This window comes from Lolium perenne, chromosome 1 (assembly GCF_019359855.2).
Source record: "Lolium perenne isolate Kyuss_39 chromosome 1, Kyuss_2.0, whole genome shotgun sequence".
In the NCBI taxonomy this organism is placed as follows: domain Eukaryota; kingdom Viridiplantae; phylum Streptophyta; class Magnoliopsida; order Poales; family Poaceae; genus Lolium; species Lolium perenne.
The window spans coordinates 246,086,889-246,113,762 of record NC_067244.2 but is presented as its reverse complement, the minus strand read 5'-3'; positions in this window follow the sequence as shown (position 1 = coordinate 246,113,762).

The window sequence follows — 26,874 nt, the reverse complement described above, 5'->3', positions numbered from 1 at the left end:
TTGGAGTTTAATGATTAGAAGAAAGGAAGTTTGAAGATCATTAGTAAACTCCAAGGGGGAGAGGAAGGCTGAAGGAGAAGTATTAAGATATTAATTGTAGAATGATAGACGGAGAAAAAGGTCTGTACTGAAAGAAAGTCCAATCTTATTTTTATAAGGTTGATGGGAAGTACCCATATAATAGTACTCTCAGGAGGATGTCAGACCAGAAGCCGAGGTTCATATCTCGAGGAAGTAAGGGTTAGACCTTAACTTGAGTGGGTAATTCATAATTACTCGAAACCAAGAGAACTCAAGTAAGTCTAAGATAATGAAGTTGGACGAAGAAGATATCGGAGGACAATCAAGGCCAAAGAAAAACAAAAGATCGAAGGGTTTGACTATACCAAAAACTAATGACTATTAGAAAGATTCCTTTCATGGAACCTAAAGAAACCAAAAGGAAGATAACTAGCATAAACTAGAAGCCATGATTGGATGGACTAAATGAGTCTAATCCATTCGTAGGAATAAAACTAGGATCATGCCTATTATAAACACCTTACTTAAGTACCATTACTTTCGTTATGGTAGTAAGGGAAAACAATACCGCTTTAAATGAATCTTTTAGAAATAAGGTTTGAGTATCGCACTGTAAATCGTAGTGTCATATTACACCGCACTGGATTACCGCACTGGTAGAACGAAGCTTTGAGTACCCAAATAGGAAGATGTCACCACAGCCATTAGTAAAGTCCATTAACACCATAAGATATCTTAATCCAAGAATCTTTGGAGAGTAAGCCTATAAGCTTAGAATGTTGGAAGAAATCATAGAATTGAAGAAAGTATCAATGCCGTACATCGAAGACTACAGAAGAATCTGGACAAGGGATATATTCAATTATATCTAATGTGATCACCATGGAGTTGAAGGAAGGTGATCTGTTCAAGACATTTCAACATTCCGAAACATGAGAGCGTTCAACTTCGGACGAAGTTCGCTTTAAGGGGAGAGGCTGTAATATCCCAGGTTTAGAGGCAACAAAATGAGAGAACACCAAAGTGTGCATTGCATTCATGCATAGAAAATCCGGGAATTTTCGCGCTTTCAAATAAAACTTACCACAAGAATTGAAGTTTCACTTGACTTGTCGGAATTGAAGTAGATCATCAAGTCAAGCGCTATAAACTTCATCGTGATCTTTGTTAAAACCTTGTTTTAGGTAGAGATGATTTGATCTATGGATTAGATCAAATGGAATTATATTTACAACAACACATTCTTTAAGAATCAAACCCTAATTTATTAACACTTAAAAGTTAGCAACTACCTTTGTGTGTAAATTAATTCACTTCTAAACTTATTACCAAATAAGGTAAACCACAGGGTCTAAAGTGCATAAAAGCCACACATTCTTATTTAAATCATAACTTATTAAGTATATGGAATATCATAAAACTAAATCCATTTACATTACGATTTATAGTTCAAACTATTTGAATCAAACTGATTATGAGTATTTTGAAACTCATATGATCATGCCTTGGTGAAATCAAACACCAACTATCCAAATCTGAGGAATAACCTTCAACCTTGATCTTTTGATCAATATTATAATATAAATCCAATCCAATATGATATAGTGACTCATCCACAATAATAAAACCATCCACAAAATATTTCATAACAAATGCCACTTGGCTATCCAAAAATAAATCACATGAGAGGATAATGATCTTGCCACATAGGATGAAAATATCTACATGACTTGCATTCCAAGCTTTGCCACCTCATGCTCAAAGGATTGCTATGGATGAGGGCATGACACCCAAGCACCTTACTCATCAAACCAACACAAGAGTCACCACCTATGTGTCATGATACTAGAGCTTGCCCAAGCCTATAAATATAGCCACACCCTTCATCCATTTGCTCATCAAGTACCATGATACATGGGAACAAACACATAGAGCCACTCCATATGAATTAGCTAGGATCAAGATGAAGAAGCTAGGAGGTGGAGGCATACCACAAGAAGAAGGTTTATCAGATTTCCTGAAGAACAAGCTTCAGAAGATACCAAGGTAGAATTCCTAGGCAAACCATATATTTAGAGGATCATATCATCATCTCCTGAGTAGAACCTTAGGTTATTAAAAGACATTGAAAGTGAGTGAGGTTATAGATGCTAACCATATCCATATCTATCCTAGAGAATATTAGAGTAGTATTAAATTCTACTTGTTCAAACCAACCATTAATCTTGGAGGTGAGAGCCATGTTCCATTAGTGAAACATAACCCAAGCTTATGCCCATATCCTAATTCTAGTTGTGTATCATATTGGTGATCACTACTTAAACCCTAACTACATTTGAATTCCAACCCATGGATCAACTTGGATTATAATTAGAACCCTGCCATACCTCAGGCCTATTTATACTTCAATTTAGTGAAGCTTATGCAAAACCCTAAACCTTTCACATAGAATTCACTCCACATAAAATAATATGTCCCAACTTGTGCATCATGGATCACAAGTATAAACTAAGCCATATGTACTTAGGACTAAATATCATTTGGTGAGTTGAATGAAACCAATATCCAAATCACCTTCTTAAATCTTAAGAACTATCATTCACATAAAATCATGAACCAATTCCATTTCCTTTACCATTTGTTAAACCCTATCCATAATTGAACTATATGTGCATAATCACTATTGTTAAGTAATAACAAAACTTAATGACATGTTTACTTTGCACTGGTTATAAACTTCAAATCATTCAAAATAGGTTTGGTTCCCAAATTTAAAGAATTGAGATAAAACCATTAAACCATATCTACTTTATTTATACTTCACCAAAGCATCAATATAATCAAATATTAAATATTTGTTTGAACAAAACAAATATGCAGCAAGCAAGACTATCAAGTTCTATTAAGATTCACATATTTAAGAACCTGCAAATTCACACAGAATTCAAATTTGATTTCAAACAAGAAAATAGAAAACAAAACAGAAATTTAAAAGAGAAAAGAGAGGGAAAGCTCACCTGGCTTACCTGGCCGTGCAACCCAGCAACAGCCCACGTCGTTGGCCCAAATAGAAACTGTATGTGCCAACACAGCCCAGCCGCGGCCCAGCCCCAAGCCACTTCCCGATTCGCCTGCTTTAAAAATCGTGCGAGAGAAGAAAAGAAGCACCGTCGTCTTCCCCGGCGTCGACAGCGCGGCGAAGCCAGTAGGCCACGATCCTCGTCGACGATAAGGACGCCCCGGACGCGTGGAAGCTTCCAGAACTCCTCCCTAGTACTCTCGCGTCCGAGTCTATCCGGAAGTAAAAGATCGGCGCCCAGACAAACTCTCCAGACGCCGCCACCTCTTCACCATTGCCGTCGTCGTGTCGCAACCTCCGTGCTCCTCTCGGCCTATAAATAGGGGTGAAAGCACCGCCGAGCACTTCTTGATCTCATCCACCTCTCCAATTCCTCTCAGATCCTCTCTGTGTTTCAATGTCTTCCTTCACTGTTCGCCGGTGACCTCCATGGCGCCGTCGATTGAGAGCACCCCGGAGAGCGTGGTGTGGCTTGGAGGATGCAAAAGAGCCTGCAGATCATCCTGGTGGAAGGAATCGAGGAGAGGAAGTCTCAATCGCCGCCAATCGACCGTTCCCTTTGATCGGCATCCCGCAGAAAATCGAAGCTTGTCGTCGTCCTCGTCTCCGGCAGACTCCGTCGAGCATCTAGGAAGCATCAAGGTGAGCAGGCGCGTCGATTGAGCCATTCGTTGCTTCCTAAAGTGCATCCTAGCGTTAGTTCATAAGTTGGCCGGACTGCGCCACCGCAGATGAGCTCACCGGCGCTGCTCCGGTGATCTTTGGGTGGTGGCGTTGATGCTCGCGAGCTCAGTATCGAGTCCTGGTTCGAACGCACTAGGTTAGATAGTCACTGGGGGTCTCTAGCCGTCGTTTTGTTGCTCGCCGGAGCATCGCCGGCGTTCTCTCCGGTGAGAGCGACGTGTCCTGCCTCGTCAGCGTTGGTTGACTGGTCTTTGCCCGCGTGGCAAATGACCCAGTCAACGGTCCCACCAGTCAGTCTCTGCGGGTATAAGTGAACGGGTAAGTTTAGTGTTTTAGATTTATTTCAAATTCCAGAAAATCCCTGAAACTTGGAAAAATCATATAAAATTCATTTTAACTCAGAAAAATATAAATAATATATCAAAATGTTCATAAAAATAAACTCTATTCAAATAAAATATAAAATAAAAATGTGTGTCAAAATAAGAATTCACTTATTTTTAATTTTGTTAATTATGCCTTTTCAATTATTTGAAATCCAATTTGAAATCAATAAATTAGATAAGTTTAAAAACTAAATTTTAACTATTCAGTAACTAATTAAAATGTTAAGATTAATTTTATTTATCATATTTGCATTAATTATTAGTGGTAATGCATAAACCCTAATTTGCAAATTACTATTTTTAATTTTCTTTAAATAGTAATAACTCAAGAAAATAGTAAAAGTCAATATCATTTTGGTAGCTCAACCATTACTTACTTAAACATTCTTAAGTTACCAAGTTAAATACCTTAAAACCTAACAATAATTAGGAAACCCTGAATTCTAATTAAACCCTAACTAGTAATTATTTTAATTCTTAAACCCTCTAAAAATTAATAGCATGTTAAAATTATTAATAACTCTATTTCAAGTACTTAATCAAATTAGTTCTAGTACCAAGTATTACTTTAAGAATTGGATCATAATTTAGAAACCTTAGTTTTATTCTAAGTTAGAAACTGGATTCCATTATTTTATGTGTTCATCCTAAATAGTTGCAATCCTAAAACCCTAGGGGTTTAGCTCATGTAATCATATAAGTTTCATCTATACCTCTAGAACCTTAGTAAGAAACAAATGAATGCATGCTTATGATCCACTAGCATAAACCAAGTCACATGAGATTATCATTTCATGTTCCTATTCTTAATTAAAACCTATATGATCCACTAATGTCACCTAGGTATAAACCCTAACTTGTTAATTGGATTAGTACCATTGATCACCAATCCATTATACCACACCATTAAGATCAACTTCAATCATCCAACCCTAGTAGAACCATAAGATAAACCCTAGTACCAACCTTGTGTAGCAATTCACATCACATGCTCCTATTCAACTCAACCCTACTTAGGAAATGATAAGTCACTTAGCTTAGAAACTATTAGTGATTGTTTAGTGAAGCAAATGAGAAACCATAGTAAACCCTAGTAGTTAATTTATAGAACCATCTGGATAACCATCCTTTGATATGATATCATAATCAACCATAGTAATAAACCTGCTAATACTTGTTATATAGAAACCCATTCCAAGTTAAGAACCAACTAGTTCCTAATAGTAAACTTAATTGAATCCAATAGTAAACCCTAGAAAGCCATAGCTCCTATGTATAGTAGTTCATATTCTTATTTAACCTGTTCTTCAAAAGTTATTCTTTTGAAGTACAACTATCAATCAAACCATAGAAACCAAAGTTCTAATTTGAAATACTTATTAAATCTTAATCAACATGTTCTTCAAAAGTTATTCTTTTGAAGTATAATACCAGTAATCATCAACCATGTTTTGTAGAACTTAAAAATGGACAACCTGTTCTTTACATATTATTCCACCACTATTCTTTATGTGTATGATTGTTATGATGTCATATATCACTTGATTATGATGCTAATATAACCAAACCCTAATAAGAACCTTGTTTGAGAACCATTCTAAAAGTGCAACCAACCCTAAAGAAATCTTTACAACTCATCCATCTTAAATCATCGAGGTTAGGTTACGCTTGGGACGATTGCATCTCATACCATGCATTATAGCATCTTTGCCAGTTCTTTAAACATTGTCCTTACCGGACGATGATGGTATTTCAGAATTTGGAGTTATCACATATCGAAGCTTTTGCCTGCATAATCTTGCAGTCAAGAAAGGCAAGTTCATCGCTTGCTCATGTCATTTGATTATTTTTATCAAACTATATGCAAAGTACTATACTTATCACTCATGCATTGAAAAGCAAAGTATTATTTTACAATTATGAATATGACTATGTGGTGGGCAATGGAACCATGGTATGTGTTGATATGGTGGAGGTTCCATTGCATGGGTTATATCACCCTAGGATTAAATTACCAATGCCGTCCAGTGATTCTAGCGCCGTACAAATCGCGTTGACCATGAGATCTATAATGGCTCTGGGAAGCGCCGTATCTTTTCCCTTCTGCACGCCAACGGATTGGTAGAGCCGGCGGGGTGTTGGAGGCACTGCCGTAGGTTGGGATAGCCTTTTAAATCCCCATCCATTAGTGATGATGGCTCTACGATCTATGAAGGATTGTCCAAAGTGCACCATGAGTAAAGCCGTATTATCAGGGGAAGTCTACTGGAGGTGTACGGGTGGACAAAAGGGTGGGTTTGCAGTCGCGGAGAAGGCGGTGTGGGCTTGGATCTTTATACCTGGCCTCACACCAAAGGAAGTGTGAACGGGGGCAAGTCCCTGCGGATGGCAAAAAAAGGGTGAGATCTCTTGTGGGAAAAGTAACGCACCTCTGCAGAGTGTATCAAATTGTGGTCGTCACTCCTCGTTCCGGAAGGGAACTGCGAACGCGGCAGGAAAGGAACTCCACGAAGTTCTAGTCAACCTGTGAAGACTGACGGGCATAGTTTTCAGAATAAAATAAACCTTTTGAAGAAATGTTTATGAAAACTTGCATTGGCCTATGACTTTCTGGTCTATGGCTGTAGCTAGTGCATGATACACCTATTTCCTAATATGAACTTGCTGAGTACGCTCGTACTCATTCTATCTCGTTTGAACCCCCTTCTTAGAGCAATGCACCGAAGGAGAAACTACCGTGGAACTCGAAGACAAAGGAGTCAACTGCAACAAGATGAAGAATTCAATCAGAGAAGCCAATGGAGTCAACTTCTACATCAGCTATTATGGAAACCTAGACTAGTAATAGAAGGGAACCTTTCCCTAATCCTAGCACCTAAGTAGCTAGAATTCTATAGCAAGCCAAGTAGCTCTTAAACTTGAGTTAGCAATAAGATAGACTACGAGTCGTTCTTCTGGAGCTTTATTTGAAGTTTTACCTCACTGTAAAGTAGGAGGTTGTGTTGATCTTATGTAAACAGCTCGTGTGTACTTCTATAGACATACCTTGGACTCGCATATGTTTCTGTTGTACCACTCTGAGAGATGTAATATGAGTGGAACGGTGTTTCACTTGTGTTATGTCAACGACTTGTGTACTACACCATGCAGTGGTACGCTGGTCATCACAAATTTGGTATCGTAGCAAATGCTTTGACCCTAGGATTAAAACCCTTTATAGGAGACCTATAGGTTTGGTAGTGTCTATAGGAAGTATCTTAGCTAATACAACTATGTTAAGTCAACTATGCTAAACCAAATATTCTTTTGACTTGAGATGGGTATTCACTTGAGAATAATCCTGACACACTTGAGTCAATCCTTCTTATCTATCTTTCTTAAGTGAAGTTAGTTAGTTATCTTGTTTCATTCCAAATAATTAGAACACCATTGGAGCTTAAGATAATTTGTGGTAGTAGACCACAGTTGGTATACAACACCTGGTAGTCCAAAGAGAGGATACAACCATAAGGAAGATATCCTATTGGAAGGAGTATACCAATACAAGTATGGTTAAGTAAGAGTCATTTAAAATGTCAAATGACTGACGTTAAGTAATGTAGATAAGTAATATGAGGTAGTATATACCTATGATGAGTCAATCATAGGAGGTAAGGAAGAGTGATAGGAGTATTTAAGTCTACTTTTCATGGTAGAGTTGGTAATCATATATGATTCACTTGAGAGTCATGATGTGATAGAGTAGAACATCATGATTGAGGCAACGGGAGTATGATGAGGAGTAGGATTTAAGGAATAGTTCGAAAGCTTAGGCTTTAAAATCCTAATAACTGTACCAAGTATGTTAGAACCATAGTCCTTAATGTAAAGAAGGCTTATTTAGAGCATACCACATAGAGAAATCCTAGAGTTAGGTGGTATATTCTAAACACTCATGTGTTTAGAGTAGACATGTTAGAACTAATTGTATTACCGGAAGTAGTCCTCAATAGCACATATATATGGTATCCTATTTTGTTAGTACTTCCAAAGAAAAACTAGGTTAACTTCAACTATCCCAGGCCATTTTGTTTCAAGTTGTCTCATTGCAAATGTGCAATTGAGATAAATGTTGAGACAAATAGTAGAAATTCACGTATTCGTGCTAAGTATCACGACCTAAACCTATCTTATGTGGTGTTATATACTACACATCTGAGCCTGATGTTTAGGGATGTCTTACCCAACTATTATATTCAGGCATATAAGGATGTGTATTATAAGCACAAAGCTGAATCTTCTTGGATTTTATTGGATTTTCATTGATTGACTAGATCCATACATGAAGTTTGACTTTGATATGCAAAGGCATGTTGCAATATCAAGCTCTTACTTGATGTTATAGGTCTAGAGGGTAAAGGTATTCGTGTGAGGAAGTGACGAATTCTGAAGATTTTGAAGATAAGATGAAGGTTCACTTGAAGAAGGAATTAAAGTTGTGGGAAGCAACCACAACAATCTGAAGGAAGGACCAATCAAAACTCACTTCTATCCTTAATCAAGGAGTACTTCAACATGGAAGTATCATGAAAGTGAGAAAAATAGTGAATATGGAGTAGTAGAAGTGGAGCCGTATTCATTATGGAAGAAGGGAATGCAAGTGAAGTCACTTACAATACTATTTTCATAGTGTCAACAAGTGGTTATCTTGCAAAACAAACCCTGGAAGAAGAAAAATAGACAACTGAAGTCGCAGCGGGTATAATAAGACCGCAACTGATATAGGATAATCATGAAGAGAAAGTATGTGAAGTGAAGTATATGTTAACTAAAACTATAAAAGTAGCCACAGCTGGTAGGAAGATATTGACTAGAACCATAACATAGCCACAAATGGTATCCAATAAGCCACATCTCGGTACTAGGTAGTCTGCAAATGGTACCGGATAGCCCACACTGGACATTTCTTTACCCTAAAAGAAAGGGGGATTCCGCAGCTAGTATTTCACAGCTGGTATCTCGTAGTTGGTAAACATTTAGTCGGAGGATTCATAATGGATACCCACAACTGTGTGGATACACCGCAAAGAATTCCTCGTGAGACTTTAGAAAGGTACAAAATATAAACTAGACTTAAACCAACTACCTAACCTTGGAGTTTAATGATTAGAAGAAAGGAAGTTTGAAGATCATTAGTAAACTCCAAGGGGGAGAGGAAGGCTGAAGGAGAAGTATTAAGATATTAATTGTAGAATGATAGACGGAGAAAAAGGTCTGTACTGAAAGAAAGTCCAGTCTTATTTTTATAAGGTTGATGGGAAGTACCCATATAATAGTACTCTCAGGAGGATGTCAGACCAGAAGCCGAGGTTCATATCTCGAGGAAGTAAGGGTTAGACCTTAACTTGAGTGGGTAATTCATAATTACTCGAAACCAAGAGAACTCAAGTAAGTCTAAGATAATGAAGTTGGACGAAGAAGATATCGGAGGACAATCAAGGCCAAAGAAAAACAAAAGATCGAAGGGTTTGACTATACCAAAAACTAATGACTATTAGAAAGATTCCTTTCATGGAACCTAAAGAAACCAAAAGGAAGATAACTAGCATAAACTAGAAGCCATGATTGGATGGACTAAATGAGTCTAATCCATTCGTAGGAATAAAACTAGGATCATGCCTATTATAAACACCTTACGAAGTACCATTACTTTCGTTATGGTAGTAAGGGAAAACAATACCCTGCTTTAAATGAATCTTTTAGAAATAAGGTTTGAGTATCGCAGCTGGTAAATCGTAGTGTCATATTACACCGCAGCTGGATTACCGCAGCTGGTAGAACGAAGCTTTGAGTACCCAAATAGGAAGATGTCACCACAGCCATTAGTAAAGTCCATTAACACCATAAGATATCTTAATCCAAGAATCTTTGGAGAGTAAGCCTATAAGCTTAGAATGTTGGAAGAAATCATAGAATTGAAGAAAGTATCAATGCCAGACATCAGAAGACTACAGGAAGAATCTGGACAAGGGATATATTCAATTATATCTAATGTGATCACCATGGAGTTGAAGGAAGGTGATCTGTTCAAGACATTTCAACATTCCGAAACATGAGAGCGTTCGAACTTCGGGACGAAGTTCAGTTTAAGGGGGAGAGGCTGTAATATCCCAGGTTTAGAGGCAACAAAATGAGAGAACACCAAAGTGTGCATTGCATTCATGCATAGAAAATCCGGGGAATTTTCGCGCTTTCAAATAAAACTTACCACAGTAACTGAAGTTTCACTTGACTTGCTGGAATTGAAGTAGATCATCAAGTCAAGCGCTATAAACTTCACTGTGATCTTTGTTAAAACCTTGTTTTAGGTAGAGATGATTTGATCTATGGATTAGATCAAATGGAATTATATTTACAACAACACATTCTTTAAGAATCAAACCCTAATTTATTAACACTTAAAAGTTAGCAACTACCTTTGTGTGTAAATTAATTCACTTCTAAACTTATTACCAAATAAGGTAAACCACAGGGTCTAAAGTGCATAAAAGCCACACATTCTTATTTAAATCATAACTTATTAAGTATATGGAATATCATAAAACTAAATCCATTTACATTACGATTTATAGTTCAAACTATTTGAATCAAACTGATTATGAGTATTTTGAAACTCATATGATCATGCCTTGGTGAAATCAAACACCAACTATCCAAATCTGAGGAATAACCTTCAACCTTGATCTTTTGATCAATATTATAATATAAATCCAATCCAATATGATATAGTGACTCATCCACAATAATAAAACCATCCACAAAATATTTCGTAACAAATGCCACTTGGCTATCCAAAAATAAATCACATGAGAGGATAATGATCTTGCCACATAGGATGAAAATATCTACATGACTTGCATTCCAAGCTTTGCCACCTCATGCTCAAAGGATTGCTATGGATGAGGGCATGACACCCAAGCACCTTACTCATCAAACCAACACAAGAGTCACCACCTATGTGTCATGATACTAGAGCTTGCCCAAGCCTATAAATATAGCCACACCCTTCATCCATTTGCTCATCAAGTACCATGATACATGGGAACAAACACATAGAGCCACTCCATATGAATTAGCTAGGATCAAGATGAAGAAGCTAGGAGGTGGAGGCATACCACAAGAAGAAGGTTTATCAGATTTCCTGAAGAACAAGCTTCAGAAGATACCAAGGTAGAATTCCTAGGCAAACCATATATTTAGAGGATCATATCATCATCTCCTGAGTAGAACCTTAGGTTATTAAAAGACATTGAAAGTGAGTGAGGTTATAGATGCTAACCATATCCATATCTATCCTAGAGAATATTAGAGTAGTATTAAATTCTACTTGTTCAAACCAACCATTAATCTTGGAGGTGAGAGCCATGTTCCATTAGTGAAACATAACCCAAGCTTATGCCCATATCCTAATTCTAGTTGTGTATCATATTGGTGATCACTACTTAAACCCTAACTACATTTGAATTCCAACCCATGGATCAACTTGGATTATAATTAGAACCCTGCCATACCTCAGGCCTATTTATACTTCAATTTAGTGAAGCTTATGCAAAACCCTAAACCTTTCACATAGAATTCACTCCACATAAAATAATATGTCCCAACTTGTGCATCATGGATCACAAGTATAAACTAAGCCATATGTACTTAGGACTAAATATCATTTGGTGAGTTGAGTGAAACCAATATCCAAATCACCTTCTTAAATCTTAAGAACTATCATTCACATAAAATCATGAACCAATTCCATTTCCTTTACCATTTGTTAAACCCTATCCATAATTGAACTATATGTGCATAATCACTATTGTTAAGTAATAACAAAACTTAATGACATGTTTACTTTGCACTGGTTATAAACTTCAAATCATTCAAAATAGGTTTGGTTCCCAAATTTAAAGAATTGAGATAAAACCATTAAACCATATCTACTTTATTTATACTTCACCAAAGCATCAATATAATCAAATATTAAATATTTGTTTGAACAAAACAAATATGCAGCAAACAGCACTATCAAGTTCTATTAAGATTCACATATTTAAGAACCTGCAAATTCACACAGAATTCAAATTTGATTTCAAACAAGAAAATAGAAAACAAAACAGAAATTTAAAAGAGAAAAGAGAGGGAAAGCTCACCTGGCTTACCTGGCCGTGCAACCCAGCAACAGCCCACGTCGTTGGCCCAGCAGGAAACCAGAAGCAGGCCAACATAGCCCAGACACGGCCCAGCCCAAAGCCACTTACCGTTTCGCCTGCTTTAAAAATCGTGCGAGAGAAGAAAAGAAGCACCGTCGTCTTCCCCGGCATCGACAGCGCGGCGAAGCCAGTAGGCCACGATCCTCGTCGACGATAAGGACGCCCGGGACGCGTGGAAGCTTCCAGAACTCCTCCCTAGTACTCTCGCGTCCGAGTCTATCCGGAAGTAAAAGATCGGCGCCCAGACAAACTCTCCAGACGCCGCCACCTCTTCACCATTGTCGTCGTCGTGTCGCAACCTCCGTGCTCCTCTCGGCCTATAAATAGGGGTGAAAGCACCGCCGAGCACTTCTTGATCTCATCCACCTCTCCAATTCCTCTCAGATCCTCTCTGTGTTTCAATGTCTTCCTTCACTGTTCGCCGGTGACCTCCATGGCGCCGTCGATTGAGAGCACCCCGGAGAGCGTGGTGTGGCTTGGAGGATGCGCAAGAGCCTGCAGATCATCCTGGTGGAAGGAATCGAGGAGAGGAAGTCTCAATCGCCGCCAATCGACCGTTCCCTTTGATCGGCATCCCGCAGAAAATCGAAGCTTGTCGTCGTCCTCATCTCCGGCAGACTCCGTCGAGCATCTCGGAAGCATCAAGGTGAGCAGGCGCGTCGATTGAGCCATTCGTTGCTTCCTAAAGTGCATCCTAGCATTAGTTCATAAGTTGGCCGGACTGCGCCACCGCAGATGAGCTCACCGACGCTGCTCCGGTGATCTTTGGGTGCTGGCGTTGATGCTCGCGAGCTCAGTATCGAGTCCTGGTTCGAACGCACTAGGTTAGATAGTCACTGGGGGTCTCTAGCCGTCGTTTTGTTGCTCGCCGGAGCATTGCCGGCGTTCTCTCCGGCGAGAGCGACGTGTCCTGCCTCGTCAGCGTTGGTTGACTGGTCTTTGCCCGCGTGGCAAATGACCCAGTCAACGGTCCCACCAGTCAGTCTCTGCGGGTATAAGTGAACGGGTAAGTTTAGTGTTTTAGATTTATTTCAAATTCCAGAAAATCCCTGAAACTTGGAAAAATCATATAAAATTCATTTTAACTCAGAAAAATATAAATAATATATCAAAATGTTCATAAAAATAAACTCTATTCAAATAAAATATAAAATAAAAATGTGTGTCAAAATAAGAATTCACTTATTTTTAATTTTGTTAATTATGCCTTTTCAATTATTTGAAATCCAATTTGAAATCAATAAATTAGATAAGTTTAAAAACTAAATTTTAACTATTCAGTAACTAATTAAAATGTTAAGATTAATTTTATTTATCATATTTGCATTAATTATTAGTGGTAATGCATAAACCCTAATTTGCAAATTACTATTTTTAATTTTCTTTAAATAGTAATAACTCAAGAAAATAGTAAAAGTCAATATCATTTTGGTAGCTCAACCATTATTTACTTAAACATTCTTAAGTTAACAAGTTAAATACCTTAAAACCTAACAATAATTAGGAAACCCTGAATTCTAATTAAACCCTAACTAGTAATTATTTTAATTCTTAAACCCTCTAAAAATTAATAGCATGTTAAAATTATTAATAACTCTATTTCAAGTACTTAATCAAATTAGTTCTAGTAACAAGTATTACTTTAAGAATTGGATCATAATTTAGAAACCTTAGTTTTATTCTAAGTTAGAAAGTGGATTCCATTATTTTATGTGTTCATCCTAAATAGTTGCAATCCTAAAACCCTAGGGGTTTAGCTCATGTAATCATATAAGTTTCATCTATACCTCTAGAACCTTAGTAAGAAACAAATGAATGCATGCTTATGATCCACTAGCATAAACCAAGTCACATGAGATTATCATTTCATGTTCCTATTCTTAATTAAAACCTATATGATCCACTAATGTCACCTAGGTATAAACCCTAACTTGTTAATTGGATTAGTACCATTGATCACCAATCCATTATACCACACCATTAAGATCAACTTCAATCATCCAACCCTAGTAGAACCATAAGATAAACCCTAGTACCAACCTTGTGTAGCAATTCACATCACATGCTCCTATTCAACTCAACCCTACTTAGGAAATGATAAGTCACTTAGCTTAGAAACTATTAGTGATTGTTTAGTGAAGCAAATGAGAAACCATAGTAAACCCTAGTAGTTAATTTATAGAACCATCTGGATAACCATCCTTTGATATGATATCATAATCAACCATAGTAATAAACCTGCTAATACTTGTTATATAGAAACCCATTCCAAGTTAAGAACCAACTAGTTCCTAATAGTAAACTTAATTGAATCCAATAGTAAACCCTAGAAAGCCATAGCTCCTATGTATAGTAGTTCATATTCTTATTTAACCTGTTCTTCAAAAGTTATTCTTTTGAAGTACAACTATCAATCAAACCATAGAAACCAAAGTTCTAATTTGAAATACTTATTAAATCTTAATCAACATGTTCTTCAAAAGTTATTCTTTTGAAGTATAATACCAGTAATCATCAACCATGTTTTGTAGAACTTAAAAATGGACAACTGTTCTTTACATATTATTCCACCACTATTCTTTATGTGTATGATTGTTATGATGTCATATATCACTTGATTATGATGCTAATATAACCAAACCCTAATAAGAACCTTGTTTGAGAACCATTCTAAAAGTGCAACCAACCCTAAAGAAATCTTTACAACTCATCCATCTTAAATCATCGAGGTTAGGTTACGCTTGGGACGATTGCATCTCATACCATGCATTATAGCATCTTTGCCAGTTCTTTAAACATTGTCCTTACCGGACGATGATGGTATTTCAGAATTTGGAGTTATCACATATCGAAGCTTTTGCCTGCATAATCTTGCAGTCAAGAAAGGCAAGTTCATCGCTTGCTCATGTCATTTGATTATTTTTATCAAACTATATGCAAAGTACTATACTTATCACTCATGCATTGAAAAGCAAAGTATTATTTTACAATTATGAATATGACTATGTGGTGGGCAATGGAACCATGGTATGTGTTGATATGGTGGAGGTTCCATTGCATGGGTTATATCACCCTAGGATTAAATTACCAATGCCGTCCAGTGATTCTAGCGCCGTACAAATCGCGTTGACCATGAGATCTATAATGGCTCTGGGGAAGCCAGTCGTATCTTTTCCCTTCTGCACGCCAACGGATTGGTAGAGCCGGCGGGGTGTTGGAGGCACTGCCGTAGGTTGGGATAGCCTTTTAAATCCCCATCCATTAGTGATGATGGCTCTACGATCTATGAAGGATTGTCCAAAGTGCACCATGAGTAAAGCCGTATTATCGGGGGAAGTCTACTGGAGGTGTACGGGTGGACAAAAGGGTGGGTTTGCAGTCGCGGAGAAGGCGGTGTGGGCTTGGATCTTTATACCTGGCCTCACACCAAAGGAAGTGTGAACGGGGGCAAGTCCCTGCGGATGGCAAAAAAAGGGTGAGATCTCTTGTGGGAAAAGTAACGCACCTCTGCAGAGTGTATCAAATTGTGGCTGTCACTCCCTGTTCGGAAGGAATCGCGAACGCGGCAGGAAAGGAACTCCACGAAGTTCTAGTCAACCTGTGAAGACTGACGAGCATAGTTTTCAGAATAAAATAAACCTTTTGAAGAAATGTTTATGAAAACTTGCATTGGCCTATGACTTTCTGGTCTATGGCTGTAGCTAGTGCATGATACACCTATTTCCTAATATGAACTTGCTGAGTACGCTCGTACTCATTCTATCTCGTTTGAACCCCCTTCTTAGAGCAATGCACCGAAGGAGAAACTACCGTGGAACTCGAAGACAAAGGAGTCAACTGCAACAAGATGAAGAATTCAATCAGAGAAGCCAATGGAGTCAACTTCTACATCAGCTATTATGGAAACCTAGACTAGTAATAGAAGGGAACCTTTCCCTAATCCTAGCACCTAAGTAGCTAGAATTCTATAGCAAGCCAAGTAGCTCTTAAACTTGAGTTAGCAATAAGATAGACTACGAGTCGTTCTTCTGGAGCTTTATTTGAAGTTTTACCTCACTGTAAAGTAGGAGGTTGTGTTGATCTTATGTAAACAGCTCGTGTGTACTTCTATAGACATACCTTGGACTCGCATATGTTTCTGTTGTACCACTCTGAGAGATGTAATATGAGTGGAACGGTGTTTCACTTGTGTTATGTCAACGACTTGTGTACTACACCATGCAGTGGTACGCTGGGTCATCACACCTAGTGACTGCCAGTTCTTGCATGAGGCGCCTAAGGAGACCCCTCACGGATACATGTGCACATACGTGCCAGACTGCGGTAACTGGGCGCTCACAAACCAGGCCGCAACAGCAGGGACTTCTGGAAAAGCAGGAGGAACGTCGACAATGCATCTTGAGAAGCGTACGTGGCTAGCTAAGTATGCCACTCCGACAAACCTCCGCAGCTCAGCTCCTGCAGCTGGCTCGAGCTGGAAAAGCAAGCATGGCTGGCTAAGTACGCCACCCCGGCGAATCTTCGTAGTTCGACTCCTGCAGCCCAAGACCGCGGATCAAATCGATGCGATCCCGAGAGACCAGTTCGGCATGGTGCCGAAAAGGAGGACAGTCGGCTATTCCAAGCCGTACCCCGACGAATACGAATTGGTCCCGCTACCACCCAAATATCGGCTCCCTGATTTCTCCAAATTCAGTGGATCAGATGGTTCCAGCTCCATCGAGCATGTGAGCCGATATTTGGCGCAGCTAGGAACGGCCTCAGCGTCGGATCCACTACGCGTGAGGTTCTTCGCACAGTCCCTCACGGGATCGGCTTTCGGGTGGTACACTTCGTTGCCACCGGACTCGATCCGGACTTGGAAGCAGTTGGAAGAACAGTTCCACATGCAGTAACACTCAGAGGCTTCCGAGTCTGGCCTTGCCGATCTAGCTCAAATACGTCAGAAGCGTGGAGAAACCGTGGCAGAATATATCCAGCGCTTCAGAAATCTAAGGAACCGATGTTATTCGGCTCGTGTAACTGAAAAGGAAGCGGTCGAGTTGGCAGTGGTGGGCCTTGCGTCACCAATCAAGGACATGGCCTCTCAAGCAGACTACCCTTCACTGGCGCACATGGTTCGTAAATCACAAGATATGAACAGCGCCACCCGGACTTGTACCAGGATAAATTCAAGCGTGCGGTAGTCCTGGTTGAGGCAGACGAAGACGAAGGCTCTGCGGGAGATCAAGAAGTAGCAATGGCTGAATGGACTCGGGGGGCAACCCCCGTGTCCTGCAAATGGGTTAAGCCACCAGGTCCGCCCAGAGGGTTTGATTTTAACGTGACCAAAACTGAGCAAATCTTCGACCTCCTACTCAAGGAGAAGTAGTTGAAGATACCCGAAGGCCTCAAAATCCCCACGGTACAGGAGCTGAACGGAAAGCCATACTGCAAATGGCATAACTCGGTCTCCCATGCCACCAACGACTGCAGGGTGTGGCGTCAGCAGATCCAAATGGCGATAGAACAAGGACGTCTGATTTTCAACCAGTACGCCATGAAGGTCGACACCCACCCCTTCCCCGCCGTTAACATGGTGGAGTGCACTTACCCTGAAGGTGGCCAGCCAGGATCCTCGTTCAGCATCAACATGGTAGAACCCGGACACCACGCTGGCAAGGACGGAGACGAGGGCAGCTGCTCTCGTAGCAAGGACACAGAGGAGGCCGCTCCACGCGATCGGCTCCGGCACGACGGCAAGCGCTACATCACAGAGGGAGAAGTGAGGAATGTAAGATATCAGCGACCTCTCTCTGATCACCTCCTCAACAAGTATGTGAGTCAGTATGACCAACGCTGACGATCCAGCGATGATCGCGATGAGGAGGAGTACGAGCGCCGTGCCAAGGAAAAGGCAAGGGAGCAAGACGATGAAGATAGGCACTGGGACTGCCCCTTCTTCAGACACTGCTGGGATTCAGGAATGAGCCGATTGCCTACAATCGGCAATTGCCCAGAATGTAAACAGAAGAAGGAGACAGCTAACGTGTCCGTGTTCCAACGCTTAGGGCCTCTCCCGCCTCGGTACAAGCACGCTGAGTCCCCTCGAGTAGAAGATCTCGAGGATTTGGAAGACAATGAAGAAGAAGAAGACAGGTACCACCGGCCAAGGTGGTGCCCTGATGGACTCAGTCGTTCCCAAAAACGTAGGGTTCACGATCGCGCGGCTTGGAGGAAGCCGAAAGGTTATACCTGCACACGCTAAGGAAGGCGCGGCCTGATCTGGCTGCGAAAATTCAGCGAACCCTGGATGAAGAGGGTCGACCACAAAAAATGGAGTGGCGCCCCAAGCAAAGGAAAGCCGATGATGAAACATCGGCTGGCACAAACATGGTGTTCATCCTTCCTTCGGAGTTCAGTGCTCCAGGATTAGACGAGGCACCTGTGGCACAACTTGACTGCAGCCCACGGCCGGTTATCTTTGAGAAGCCACGAGAAAGAAGCTACAGACATCTAAAGGCCTTGTACTTGCGAGGTTATATCGATGGGAGGCCTGTCAATAAGATGCTGGTGGACACCGGAGCGGCAGTCAACATTATGCCATACTCTATGCTACGTCGGTTGGGACGTTCTAGCTCGGATCTGATCAAGACCAACGTGACATTGAGCGATTTCAACGGCCAAGCGTCTGACGCACAAGGTGTGATGAACGTGGATCTGACCGTAGGAAGGAAAACCATCCCTACGACGTTCTTCATCGTCGATAGCAAGAGCACCTATGCTGTTCTGCTGGGAAGAGATTGGATTCACGCCAACTGCTGCATTCCCTCCACGATGCACCAATGCGTAATACAGTGGGATGGAGATGAGGTAGAGGTCGTCCAGGCCGATGACTCAGCCGAGGTTTCAACGGCTGGCATGAACGCTTGGGAAACAGCAGGCCAAGAGCCACTCTCAGGTATCAATTTGGACGACTGCGAGCGCATCGACGTGACAAAGGGCAGGGTTAGGCTGGTCCTATCCACCGGCCTGACCGCGTAGCAAGAACGGACCAAGGAGCAAACGTGGCGACGCCGATCCTTGGGATCGGCCCCAAAGATCTATGAAGGAACATTACAAGACTTTCATTGAGCGCTTCGATCAATATGGAAGCCGATTCCAGCAATCGGCCAAAATTATCCTCACCACATGTTCTGCTTGTGTTCAACATTGATCTACTGAGCAGCGGTTTACGTCGGCTGATGAGTTAGGAAAAATCAATATTGGTCCTACCGGAGCCGACGTGCAAATGCAATGCTGTGGCTAAACTACAAAGCCGATATCTGCAGTCACCTGACAGATTCGGCTCGGGGGGCACCTAATCAGATGAACATGTGCAGATGAACACGTGTGCAGTGGAAGATTGGGGGCCGATAGAAACAATCGGCCAGTAAAAAAAACTTCATGATATAGAGCCGATGCAAGGACATCGACTTTAGAACTAAGAAACGAAGCCGATGCGCAGCCATCGACTCTAGTACAGTTACGCAAGATCTACCGGTTGCGGGTGCAAGACACGGATTTCGACCAAGTCCAGTTCATCTGTGAGGCCCTCTGCTTCCTCGAGGGGGCAAATAATGAGAGCTTCCTCAGCTGCAATGAGCTGATTGCAACAAAGGTCGTCGTAAGTCGCTTTTGGCGTACAACTGATACGTCCAAAACGTATCTACTTTCCCGAACACTTTTGCTATTGTTTTGCCTCTAATTTGTGTATTTTGGATGCAACTAACACGGACTAACGCTGTTTTCAGCAGAACTGTTCTGGTGTCTCGTTTTGTGCGTAAATCCAACTTTCGGGAAAATCCTCGGAATTTATGTAGAAGGCCCTATTTTCCCGTAAAACCGACGGAGCCGTAAGGACAAGTCAGGTGGAGGCCCGAGGGCCCCACACCATAGGGCGGCGCGGCCCAGGGGGGCCCGCGCGGCCATGTGGTGTGGCCCCCTCGGCCGGCCTCCGACGCCCTCCTTCGGACTATTTATCGGCCTCGACCTAAAAACGCACGGAGGGAAGTCGAAGTCGCCAGAAACCCTCCAGAACGCCGCCACATCGCGAAACTCCATCACGGGAGCCAGAAGTCTCCGTTCTGGCACTCCGCCGGGACGGGGAATTGGAGGAGATCATCGCCGCCATCACCGCCAACGCCTCTACATCAACCAGCCATGTTTCCCCCATCCATGTGTGAGTAATTCCCCCGCTGTAGGCCGAAGGGGATGGTAGGGATTGGATGAGATTGGTCATGTAATAGCATAAGATTGTTAGGGCATAGTGCCTAGTGTCCGTAATTGGTACTTTGATGATATTGTTGCAACTTGTTATGCTTAATGCTTGTCACTAGGGCCCGAGTGCCATGATCTCAGATCTGAACATGTTATTGCTTCATCAAGATATTCATTGTTTATGGTCTTACCTATAAGTTGTATACACATGTCGCTGTCCGGAACCAATGGCCCCGAAGTGACAGAAATCGGGACAACCGGAGGGGATGGTAGCGATGTGAGGATCACATGTGTTCACGGAGTGTTAATGCTTTGCTCCGGTGCTCTATTAAAAGGAGTACCTTAATATCCAGTAGATTCCCTTGAGGCCCGGCTGCCACTGGCTGGTAGGACAAAAGATGTTGTGCAAGTTTCTCATTGCGAGCACGCACGACTATATATGGAACACATGCCTATTGATTGCTTTGTACTTGGACACCGTTTTATTATTATCTGCAAATGCCCTGCTATGATTGTTACATGAGTTTCTCTCATCCATGCAACGCCCGTCATCCGTCCCCGTGCCTACAGTATTTTAATCCTGCTGTTTAATATAATCACTACTGCTGTCTTTGTTACTCTGCTGCTGTTATTTCACTACTGCTACTGCTATAAAACTGTTACTATCGATAAACCCTTGCGAGCAAGTTCTGTTTCAGTGTGCAGCTGAATTGACAACTCCGCTGTTAAGGCTTCCAAGTGTTCTTTGTCTCCCCTTGTGTCGAATCAATAAATTGGGTTTTACTTCCCTCGAAGACTGTTGCGATCCCCTATACTTGTGGGTCATCAAGACTATTTTCTGGCGCCGTTGCCGGGGAGCATAGCTTTATTTGGAAGTTCACTTGGATTAATATTGTTCGCTGCAAATTCTCCATCATGGGTAAACCTCGCGATACTAAGATCGCCATATTACCATCCACTACAAGAAAAGGTACAATTCTGAATACCTCTGCTGCTCTTGATTCACCATCTGTGATTGATAAACTTGTTTCACCGCCACATGCTTCACATGCGGGTACTTCTGCTGAATCTGAAAACTCTCATAATATTGATAATATTTCTGCTGTGCTTGATGATAGTGGTTCATTGGGATCCTTTCTAGATGCTACGATTGCTAGGTCTAGACAAATTGAAAATACTGAAACTCCTAATGCTACTACACCTGTTAATTCACCTGAACTTGATTATTTTAGTGATGATCCTGATGAAGATTATGTGGAGCTTAATGATGATTTTATTGAAAAATGCAATGCTACTACTGATGCAAGAAAAATTAAAAAGTTGCTTGCAGAACATGCTGTTAGATATAAACTGTCTCCTGATCCTAAGTTTGCCACATCTCCTATAAACATTAAGGATAAAGATTCTGATTTTTCTCTTGATCTATCTCATATAGCTATTGTTGAGAAAACGCCCTTTTGTGGTACTGAAAAAGAGAGTGCTGTTGAACACATGACTGAGTTATCTACTCTAAGTAGCTTGTTTTCTGATGATGTCAAGATGCGTACTTACTTTGTTGCTAAAATCTTTCCATTCTCATTAAAGGATGACGCTAAAACTTGGTATAATAGTTTGCCACCTAATTCTATTAAAAGTCCAAAAGAATTGCTTGATGTTTTCTTCCGTAAATACTTTCCTGCTAGTGCTCAACATATAGCTTTGCAGAGAATTTATAATTTCAACCAGGAAGATGGAGAGAAATTGCCTGAGGCTTGGGCGAGATTTTGCTCTCTTATTAGAGCTCGGCCTGACCATGATTTGGAAAAGCATGATTTACTTGATATATTTTATAGTGGACTAACCATTGAGTCTAGGGCATACCTGGATAGTTGTGTTGGTTGTGTTTTCAGGAAAAGAACTCCAGACGACGCTGAAGAATTATTGGCTAAAATAGGCCGGAATCATGATGGTTGGACTACGCCTGAATCAACTCCAACGCCAATATTAAAGAAGAGGGGTATGATTAAATTAAATGATGAAGATATGAGGGAAGCCAAGAAGTCTCTCAAGGAGAAAGGTATTAAATCTGAAGATGTGAAGAATCTTCCTCCCATAGAAGATATATGTGAGATAATTCCCCCTTCATCCATGATTGAGGTAAACTCCCTTCAACGCTTTACTAGGGAAGATATTCCGTATTCGAAACCTCCTGCACAATGCTTAGATGAGTTTGATAATTATATTGTTAAGCAAGAAAATTTTAATATGAGAGTAGAGAATCATTTAATGGAAAATTCTCGAGCTATTAGTGAATTGCATGATATTGTAGAGAGAACCTCCAATGATGTTAAGATGCTTATTAAACATTTTCATATGATTCAAACTCAAATTGATCAACTCACTAAAGTGCAAAATGACTTGTTAGGGAATAATTCTAAAGAGAAACATGCTTATGAAGTAACAACTAGAGGTGGTGTCTCTACCCAGGATCCTCTATATCCTGAAGGGCATCCCAAAAGAATTGAACAAGATTCTCAACGTATTGAACCTAGTGCTCATTCTAAGAAGAAAAAGAAGAAGAAGCATAAAAATGTTGTAGAATCCTCTGAACTCCGTTAATGATCCTAATAGCATTTCTATTTCGATGCTCAAACCGAAAGTGGTAATGAACATGATAAAGATAATGATAAGAATGATACTCCTGATAAAGAAGAGGTTGAAGAAGAACCTGAAAAGCATGCTAAAAATAAAAAGTACACTAAAGAAGATTTTATTGCTGAGAAACATGGTAATGAAAGAGAACCTTGGGTGCAAAAGCAAATGCCTTTTCGTGCTAAGAAACTAAAATCAAAGGAAGAAGAACACTATAATAAATTTTGTGATTGGATGAAACCTTTATTCTTGCAAATCCCTTTGACTGATGCTATTAAATTGCCACCTTATTCAAAGTATATGAAAGATATTGTTACTAACAAAAGGAAAATCCCCAATGAGGAAATTTCCACTATGCTTGCTAATTACTCTTTCAATGGCAAAGTTCCAAAGAAGTTGGGCGACCCAGGTATACCTACTATTCCTTGTTCTATTAAGAATAATTATGTTAAAACTGCTCTATGTGACTTGGGAGCCGGTGTTAGTGTTATGCCTTTTTCTCTTTATAAGAGGCTTTATCTAGATAAGTTGATACCTACTGATATATCTTTGCAAATGGCTGATAAATCTACTGCTATTCCTGTTGGTATATGTGAGGATGTTCCTGTTCAAGTTACTACTAACTGCTTGATATTAACTGATTTTGTTGTGTTGGAAATGCCTGAAGATGATAATATGTCTATTATTCTTGGGAGACCTTTCCTTAACACCGCAGGGGCTGTTATTGATTGCAATAAAGGGAAGGTTACTTTTAATGTTGATGATAAGGAACATACCGTCTATTTCCCCAAGAAGATTGATAAAGTATGTGGAGTCAATACTATTACTAATGTGAGAACTATTAAAGTGGGAACTATTGATTGTCCTATATATGAACCTAAAGAAGAATATCAAACTCTCGTGATTGGATCCATATCAATAAAATTCAAGGTAACATGATTGATTTGAGGTTTATTTCTTCTTATGCTATGTAAAAATTATTTGGTGGCAAGACTTGATCAACCTTGTTAACAAATACTTTTTATATGCATAGAGGAGATAAACAACATCTCTTTCTTCCTCCACTTACTCTAGTTGCGATAGCACTTTTAATTTGCAAAGTTCCTTAGTTAATTGGAGATTTCAAAATTTTTCCTGGCCAGTAATAATAAACTAAATACCCAGAAATGTGCATTTTTCAAAGTTTTCAAAAATTCACAAAAATTATACCGTTGGTCCTATTTTTCGACGAGGCACCTGGGAGCACCAGAGGATGACCTGTGGGGCACCAGAGGGTGCCACACCACAGGCCGGCGCGGCCAAGGAGGTGGGCGCGCCACCCTGTGGTGTGGGCCCCTCCTTGCCCCACTTTGCCATCTCTTTCTCCCAGCACCTTCTCTCTCCCGAAAAAACTCGTACCAGGTTACTCTCACTCGCGTTTTTGCTCAAGAACTCCAGAGTTCTCGATCTCTTTGCTCAGCCCAGATTTCTGTCTGAAATTTGGCACATTTGCTCTTCGGTATGTGACTCCTCCACCCATCCAAGTAGAATTTTGTTTGGTTGAGTATATCTTGAATATTTTGCTGCTGTAGGTAACATGTTTAGTGAGCTTGCATGCTTGTTCTAAGTGGTAGAAACTAGTTTTGATGCATGATTAGTACTCTAGTAAGTTCCTATGGTAGTTTCCCTCAATTATATGTCACCAAACCAAATTTTATATCACTTGTTGAAAATTTCAGAGAAGATATGAAGAAGTTCAACTTTGGAGAGTTGTTCAAGAAAGGAACAACCAGCACCGGGAGGCCTTCTAGGGCCGCCACCCGGATTAGGCGATCGTACAATGAAGATATCATCGCGCCTAGCTTCGCGCCCGAAGAGGACAACGGGGCTCCTAATGCTTCGTCTTTTCCATGCTATGATTTTCTGAGGAATGCAGGGCTAGTGGAGGATGTCTTCACCCTTGTCAACAGGGCGGGGTTAACCACCTCTGTGGGAGATGAAAGGGAGCAATACTACATGCTCACCAAAATCTTCGTCGAGAGTTTCAAGTTCAACAACAAACAATATGAGCCGACAGTTGCATTCAAGATCTATGGTAACCCTGTTACTATGAAATTGGAGGATTTTTGTCGTGCATTGGATATTGCCCCTGTAGGTACAGCAAGTAGGATTGATGACAACCCTCGGGACTTGTTGGAGCTCTATCAAGGGATTACCGATGATGATTGTCGCACCATTCAGCGTGGCAAGATAAGAAACATTCAACTCCCTGCCATTAAGTATTTTGCATATTACATTGCTACTAGCATTCTTGGTAGGGAGAACACTAGCAACATTTCTAGTTACCATCTTGCTTTCTTGAATATTTCACTTACTGGTCAGACATCTTATCACCTTGGTGCTCTTATTGCTCGCCGCCTGACTAACAGGGGACCTATTTTTGGAGGAACTATTGCACTGCGCGTTTTAACATATCTAAGGCTTCCTCTTGATCCTAATGATGTGCCATTGGCCCCTAGGAAACTTGATATTGCTGCTATGAAGAGTCATCATTTTGTTACCACTAATTCTACTTTAGATAATATGGTCTATAGAATGTTGTTTGCTGACGGGGAGGAGAAGGAAATCCCTCTTCCCCAACCAGGTTTGTTCAGTATTGACAGGCAATCATGGTCGTGCACTAAGGAGGAGGTGGATGAACATATGAAGATACAAGATTTCCACCAGCAGCATGACTCCGAGGACGCCGGGCCCTCCTATGATTACACCGTCACGTATCCGGGTGCCTCTTCTAGCACATACCCGGAAGATGATCCATCTTCGTCGTACTACGGAGATACTACCTCATGGGATCGATGGGATTGAACTCCACTTAGGCCAAAAGCCTAAGCTTGGGGGGAGGTATACCGGCATCACTCATTCTTTGCATATTATGATTTCTGGATACTTGTACATATTTGTTTAGTCTCTTTGAGTGGTTTTCTAATGAGAGGGAGATGATATTTGGGGAAGTGCTGCCTGAAAACAGATTCTGGACTGTTACTATAAAATTCGTGCGCACAGCCAGAGCGTTATTTTGAGCTGCCAATTTTTGTGCAGGTTCCCCAGGTTGTTATCTAACTTTCATTAGTTGAACACTTTTCGATCTGAGCAACGCACGATTTTTGTAAAAATCGATTTCTGTACTGCTGTCAGGTTTTGGCAGATTTCTGTCATCTCGCTTTTCTGTGTTTCTTTTAGTTTGCTATTTCTTGTTCTTGCTTTGTTTCCTTCCCAAAACACAAAAAGACCAAAAATATTTCTGTTATTTCTCTTCACCATTTGTTTGCCTTGGTTTCTTGCATTTGTTTCACTTAATTTGCTATTGCTAGTTTGCTATAAGAAAATCCAAAAAGATTTTGCTTTGTTTGTTTGTTTCCTCTTGTTCTTGTTCTCAAATTCGAAAGCACCAAAAATATTTGCTGTTCTTCTTTGGTTTTGTAAAGTTCTTTATGAGTTCAATGGTCTTCGGTGGCTGGAGCGTGGTTTTCATTTCATATTATCCAAGCTACACAAGTGAAAGGCAATAATGACGATCTACGACAATCTGATTGTGGTGAGAGGCTGGTATGAACTC